We start from the raw sequence: 7,754 nt of genomic DNA on the forward strand, positions 1-7,754 counted from the left end.
TCTTATACCAGGGCGTTTGGTGGAGGCCTTGTTGAATAAGTCTTGGAAGCATCCTTCTCTCTAATTTTTTGGAGTAGCTTCAGAAGAATCAGTGAAGTCTGATTTAGAGATTATCCTGTAAGCCGATCCGGTATTTTCTTTGTGGTTCATATTTGTCCATTTTATTGGCCAGAGTTTTTTTATTCTTATGTATTTTGTCGTGTTGATTGTAATTTCTTTTTCATTTTATTGATTTTGGCCCTCTTTTTTCTGGACTTCATCGATCTTTTTTATTATCTTTTAAAATTTCATTTATGTCTGTTCTGCTCTCTTTGGGTTTTCTTCTTTTTCTAGGTACAAAAATTCTTTGAGATTTTCCTTATTTCCTGAGGTAGGTGGTAGGTATCAGTTTCCCACATGTGAATTGTGTTTTCCTTTCATTTTTGTCTAGGTAGCTTTAAAATTTTATATATCTTGTCTTTGCACTTTTCCCCCTTGTAGTTTGATTCTCCCTTTCATAGCAGTCAGAGAAGATTCTTGATATGGTTTCACTTCAATTTACCGAGACTATAATGTTCTAAGTGCAGTAATGTGTAATGAGCATTTTTAAGAACACCATGTGATGACAGAAATTCTTCCCTGTTACTGACAAATCACAAAAGCCATGTATTGTTTGGCTTTTGAGAAATCGCCTTATGGCTGGTCAGCTGCCAGGATGGCATGACTCTTAGATTGAAGGGCCATGGGTTAAAGGATACCAGACACAGAACAGGTACAGAGTTTGATAAGGACTACAAACCTCATACTGAGCATCTCAAATATAAACTTTATTCCTTGACAAATCAGATCATGTACTTATGGAAGCTAATTTACTTGTTGTGCAATTTTATCTAGGTGGGTGTGGTGTATAAATTATATATTTCACATTGGGGGTAAGAGAAAGATTTCTTACAGGTGCTCCCCTATCAGGAGTCTGCTGTGACTTTCATTATACTAGTAGTTAAACTTTGCAGGGAAAGCAATGCCTGGAGAAAGATTAAAAGGTAATATGTCAAAGCCAGGCATTCATGTTTAGCAAACAGGTCACACATCCCTGAGGAATTCCAGCCATGGGAGGAGCCAGATGTCTTGAGTATTCCTCTTTCGGGATTAAATGAAGGACATAGAAAATGTGGAATGAGAACATGGTAGATAGATTATGTTACATATCAATTAGGTGTTCAGTTCAGTTCAGTCGCTCAGTTATGTCTGACTCTGTGCGACCCCATGACCACCTCCCTGTCCATCACCAACTCCCGGAGTCCACCAAAACCCATGTCGATTGAGACAGTGATGCCATCCAACCATCTCATCCTCTGCAGTCCCCTTCTCCCCTGCCCTCAATCTTTCCCAGCATCAGGGTCTTTTCCAATGAGTCAGCCCTTTGCATCAGGTGGCCAAAGTATTAGACTTTCAGCTTCAACATCAGTCCTTCAAATGAACACTCAGGACTGATCTCCTTTAGGATGGACTGGTTGGATCTCCTTGCAGTCCAAGGGACTCTCAAGAGTCTTCTCCAACACCACAGTTCAAAAGCATCAATTCTTCCATGCTCAGCTTTCTTCACAGAACAACCCTCACATCCATACGTGACCACTGGAAAAACCATAGCCTTGACTAGACTGCCCTTTGTTGACAAAGTAATGTCTCAGTTTCTTAATATTCTGTCCAGGATGGCGATAACTTTCCTTTCAGGGAGTAAGCGTTTTTTAATTTCATGGGTGCAATCACCGTCTGCAGTGATTTTGGAGCCCAGAAAAATAAAGTCAGCCACTGTTTCCACAGTTTCCCCATCTCTTTGCCATGAAGTGATGGGACCGGATGCCATGATCTTCGTTTTCTGAATGTTGAGCTTTAAGCCAACTTTCACTCTCCTCTTTCACTTTCATCAAGAGGCTCTTTAGTTCCTCTTCACTTTCTGCCATAAGGGCGGTGTCATCTGCATATCTGAGGTTATTGATATTTCTCCCAGCAATCTTAATTCCAGCTTGTGCTGCTTCCAGCCCAGCGTTTCTCATGATGTACTCTGCTTAGAAGTTAAATAAGCAAGGTGACAATATACAGCCTTGAAATACTCCTTTTCCTATTTGGATCCAGTCTGTTGTTCCATGTCCAGATCTAACTGTTGCTTCCTGACCTGCATACAGATTTCTCAAGAGGCAGATAAGGTGGTCTGGTATTCCCATGTCTTTCAGAATTTTCCACAGTTTATTGTGATCCATACAGTCAAAGGCTTTGGCATAGTCAATAAAGCAGAAATAGATGTGTTTCTGGAACTCTCTGGTTGATTTCACAAGCTAAACAGTTTTATCACTTACTGGATCTGAAAATGCGCCACACCGGTGTACCACTGAGAATTCAGCTTGTTTATTTGTGGCCTTTAACAAGCATGACCAAGAGGAGTTACCCCTCGTCCAAGGCCAGGGGCAGCAGCTGAGAGGACCTACCCAACATCCAAGGTCAGGGGCAGCGGCGGAGAGGAGCTACCCCATGTCCAAGGTCAGGGGTGGTAGCCGAGAGGATCTACCCCATGTCCAAGGTAAGGAGAAGCGGCTGAGCTTTGCTGTAGCAGCCATGAAGAGATACCCCATGTCCAAGGTAGGAGAAACACAATTAAGATGGTAGGCACTGAGAGAGGGTATCAGAGGATGGACAGACTGAACAATCACAGACAGCTAACCAGTCTGATCACACAGACAACAGCCTTGTCTATCTCAGTGAAACTAAGCCATACTGTGTGGGGCCACCCAAGATGGATGGGTCATGGTGGAGAGGTCAGACAGAATGTGGCCCACTGGAGAAGGGAATGGCAAACCACTCCAGTATTCTTGCCTTGAGAACCCCATGAACAGTATGAAAAAGCAAAAAGATAGGACACTGAAAGATGAACTCCCCAAGTCGGTAGGTACCCAATATGCTACTGGAGATTAGTGGAGAAATAACTCCAGAAAGAATGAAGGGATTGAGCCAAAGAAAAAACAACACCCAGTTGTGGAATGGGACTGGTGATAGAAGCAAAGTTCAATGCTGTAAAGAGCAATATTGCACAGGAACCTGGAATGTTAGGTCCATGAATCAAGGCAAATTGAAAGTGGTCAAACAGGAGATGGCAAGAGTGAACATCGACATTTTAGGAATCAGCGAACTAAGATGGACCGGAATGGGTGAATTTAACTTTGACCATTATATCTACTACTGTGGGCAGGAATCCCTTAGAAGAAATGGAGTAGCCATCATAGTCAACAAAAGAGTCCAAAATGCAGTACTTGGATGCAATCTCAAAAACGACAGAATGATCTCTCTTCATTTCCAAGGCAAACTATTCAATATCACAGTAATCCAAGCCTATGCCCCAACCAGTAACACTGAAGAAGCTGAAGTCGAACAGTTCTATGAAGACCTACAAGACCTTCTAGAACTAACACCCAAAAAAGATGTCCTTTTCATTATAGGGAACTGGAATGCAAAAGTAGGAAGTCAAGAAACACCTGGAGTAACAGGCAAATTTGGCCTTGGAGTACAAAATGAAGCAGGGCAAAAGCTAATAGAGCTCTGCCAAGAGTTTCTCTTTTAGTCCTCCATTAATTATGATATGATTTCTAACAGATAATAAATTATTGTTACTCTAAAGGGTTTTATCTCTTCCTCATGATTCTCTTCTAAACATCAGCAACCACAATCTTGTCCAATTATTTCAGTAGTTGGCACCAATTTACACTTGTTCTTGGCTAAAAGGAAATGTGTCTCCTATATCAATTAGAATGAACCACTCTTGCCTAAACAAATACGACTTCACCTTGGATAATCTCTCTTCTAGGATTATACGGTAATCAGTGTACCTACATTTTATTTAAACATTCATTGGCAACACTGACTGATGAAATGTAACTAAAGACATGGTCTGGAGATATTGTGGGTTTGTTTCCGGACTACCACAACAAGGCACTTATCACTGGGTCATGGTGGCGCTAGTGGTAAAGAAGAGTTTGATCCCTAGGTCAGCAACATACCCTGGAGGAGAGCATGGCAATCCACTCCAGTATTTTTGCCTGGAGAATCCCATGGACAGAGGAGGCTGGGGGGCTACAGTCCATAGGGTCACAAAGAGTCAGGCATGACTAAAGCGCCTTAGCACACACACATGGTGCATATAAAAGTTACATTTTCTTATCCATTCATCTGCTGATGGGCATCTAGGTTGCTTCCATGTCCTGGCTATTATAAACAGTGCTGCGATGAACATTGGGGTACACGTGTCTCTTTCCCTTCTGGTTTCCTCAGTGTGTATGCCCAGCAGTGGGATTGCTGGATCATAAGGCAGTTCTATTTCCAGTTTTTTAAGGAATCTCCACACTGTTCTCCATAGTGGCTGTACTAGTTTGCATTCCCACCAACAGTGTAAGAGAGTTCCCTTTTCTCCACACCCTCTCCAGCATTTATTGCTTGAAAGCTGTGGTACATATACACAATGGAGTATTACTCAGCCATTAAAAAGAATACATTTGGATCAGTTCTAATGAGATGGATGAAACTGGAACCTATTATACAGAGTGAAGTAAGCCAGAAAGAAAAACACCAATACAGTATACTAACGCATATATATGGAATTTAGAAAGATGGTAACAATAACCCTGTGTATGAGACTGCACAAGAGACACCGATGTATAGATCAGTCTTATGGACTCTGTGGGAGAGGGAGAGGGTGGGGAGATTTGGGAGAATAGCATTGAAACATGTATAATATCATGTATGAAACGAGTCGCCAGTCCAGGTTCGATGCACGGTACTGGATGCTTGGGGCTGGTGCACTGGGACGACCCAGAGGGAGGATAGGGGAGGAAGGAGGGAGGAGGGTTCAGGATGGGGAACGCGGGTATACCTATGGCGGATTCGTTTCGATATTTGGCAAAACTAATACAATATTGTAAAGTTTAAAAATAAAATTAAATTTAAAAAAAACTAAAAAAAAAAAGTTACATTTTCACTATTCTACAGACTAAACTATGCAAAAGAATTAGGTCTTAAAAAAACAATCTAAATACATCAATGAAATGTTTATTCCTTGTCTTTTTCTTCTCGGAGGTGGCCCACTGGACACAGATATTTATTGGATTGGCCAAACAGTTTTGTTCAGGTTTTTCTGTTAAGTTCTTCCAACAGATCTTTGTAAATACACTGAGATCATCCTAACTGACCAGCAGCATTTGATTTTTGTGAGCACAGGGCTGGTGGATGGCCCTACTCTCAGAATTCCTATATGCAGAGCGCACCTGCACTTGGTCTGCTGCCTGAGGTGCCACCTCAGGGAGCCTCCCCTCAGCTGTTCCCCCAGAAATACAACTGGGACAAGGTGACTTGTCCCACGCTTTGTGCCTGCCTGCACCTCGGCCCTGTCAACTGCAACAAGAATTACTGTAGCCATGCCAACAACCTAGGCCTCAGTGTAGCAACATGGTGAAGAGATCTTTGAGGTGAGACAACGTGGATTCAGGCTCCGATTCAGTCACTTCCTGGGATGGGGTGCTTTTGTTCCATTCAAGTTCCTTCATATAGGAAACGAGAAACAACATCAGTACTTATTTTGGAGTTCAAATTCAAAAAGATAGCATGCATAAAGCATTAAGACAGGGATTCTCAAACTATGATATAAAAGTGAATTTGAGTCCAATTTAACATCAGTTATCAAGGAAAGTATTTTCGGTTGGGAACAAAGAACACATCTCACTTTCTCTGCAATATCTTCACGCTCTAAATGTGAACACAGCAGTGAGAAATGGCAGGATGGCTTGCAGGCATTTGGCACTGGAGACTAGTTTCCTGTGACAAAATACAGTTGGAATCCATAGTCATTCCCTTCACTGTGTGCTTGTGCAACTCTACTCACTTGACTTTCAAGCACCTGATCACAGCCAACTCCCAAATTAAACATTTCATTTCACCATTTTGCCATTTCAGTTTTTTCATGGAAGTGAACCCCATCCCTAAAGAAACTCAGCTTCTTCGTGTTTATGCTGCACCTACTTTGTACACATCATGGCATTTATGAGCATATTCAGGTTACAAAAGCTTGAAAACAACCCACTGGTTCATATATACCTTGGTGTAAAGAGGACAGACAGCTTCTGGGAGCACATGTTTATTTACCAGGTGGGATGCTGACCAACCCATGAATCAATGAATAAGGCCATAGAGATCTTTAATATTTACTTTTGAAGACCAGTGGGCCCTGACTACAGCAGACCCACAGGAATGGGGAAAACAGAGACTTAACTCGTAACAGGTGCAGACGAAGCCTCATGCACACTGAGACGAAGCTGAGATGAAGGGCAAAACACAATCGTTTTCTAGGATCCTGGATGGTGGGACCTGCCTGCTGATCTTGAAGGATCTCTGGGGGGTAGGGGGTGGGCTGTGGCTCTCTGTGGGGACACAGATCCTGAGGGCAGAACTATCAGAGAGCACTCATCTGCGTGAGATCTCCATCTTGGCCTGACACTGGCTCGACTCAGAACCTGTAGGCTACAGCAATGGGGCCCCTAAGGCCAAAGGATGAAAGGGCCAGGATGTAGCCCTAACCATCAGCAGACAGGCTGTCCAAAGGCTTCCTGTACACATGCCTTTTGATGTAACTCTATCCACAAAAGGGTCAAGACCCAGTTTTAACCACCACTGTGCAGGCATAAGCCTCCGGACCAGCCTCACACAGCAGGGTTGTTGGTCAGCCGATCAGTCGTATCCAACTCTTTGTGACCTCACATGCCAGGCTTCCTTGTCCTTCACCATCTCCTGGAGTTTGCTCAAACTCATATCCATTGAATCAGTGATGTCATCCAACCCTCTAGTCCTCTGTTGCCCCTTTCTCCTCCTGTTCTCAATCTTTCCCAGCATCAGGGTCTTTTCCAATGAGTTGGCTCTTCACATCAGGGGGCATATACAAAAAGCAAGAAAAGTCGAGCCCCACAGCTTGCAAACCAAGTCCACAAATACACGTGGGACACCACCCTGGGATCAGATGTCCTATGGCTCTTGGATTAGGAGAAGGATGCTTGGGATATCTTCTGCAGAGGGCCACTTCTCCAAGGTCAAGAAACGTAACTACGCTACCAGATAGATTAAAGTACAAATAGAAATTTACACAAAACGAGGTGACAGAGGAATATGTCTCAGAGGGAGGAACAAGACAAAACCCTAGAAGAAATAAGTAACGTGGAGATAGACAATCTACCTGAAAGAGTTCAAAGTAATGATAGTAAACATGATCAAAGAACTTGGGAGAAGAATGCATGACCTGAGAAATGAGAAGGATTTAATGAAGACTTGGAAAACATAACAACCAACCAAACAGAACTGAAGAACATAGTAAATGAAATGAAAAACAAAACAAAACCAGAAAGTAAAATGAATCAGAACAGGCTAAATGAGGCAGAAAACACATCAGTGAGCAGAAGAAAGAGCACTGAAAATCACCACTACTGAACAGGATAAAAAAGAATAAAAGGAGGACATTTTACGAGGCCTCTGGGACAACAAGCCACTAATATTTGCCCTGTAGGGTCTCAGAAGAAGACAGAAAAGATCTTAGGAGGAGAAAACAGCTGAAATCACTCTAATCCTTGAAAGGAAACACTCACCCAAGCCCAAGAAACACCAGGAGCCCATATCTAAATAAAAACTTCATAGTAAGGATAAGCCAAAAATCTGTAATACACAATCAAAATGCACATGAAAATACCCTC

The sequence above is a fragment of the Bos indicus x Bos taurus genome, chromosome 18, assembly GCF_003369695.1.
Source record: "Bos indicus x Bos taurus breed Angus x Brahman F1 hybrid chromosome 18, Bos_hybrid_MaternalHap_v2.0, whole genome shotgun sequence".
Classification (NCBI taxonomy): Eukaryota; Metazoa; Chordata; class Mammalia; order Artiodactyla; family Bovidae; genus Bos; species Bos indicus x Bos taurus.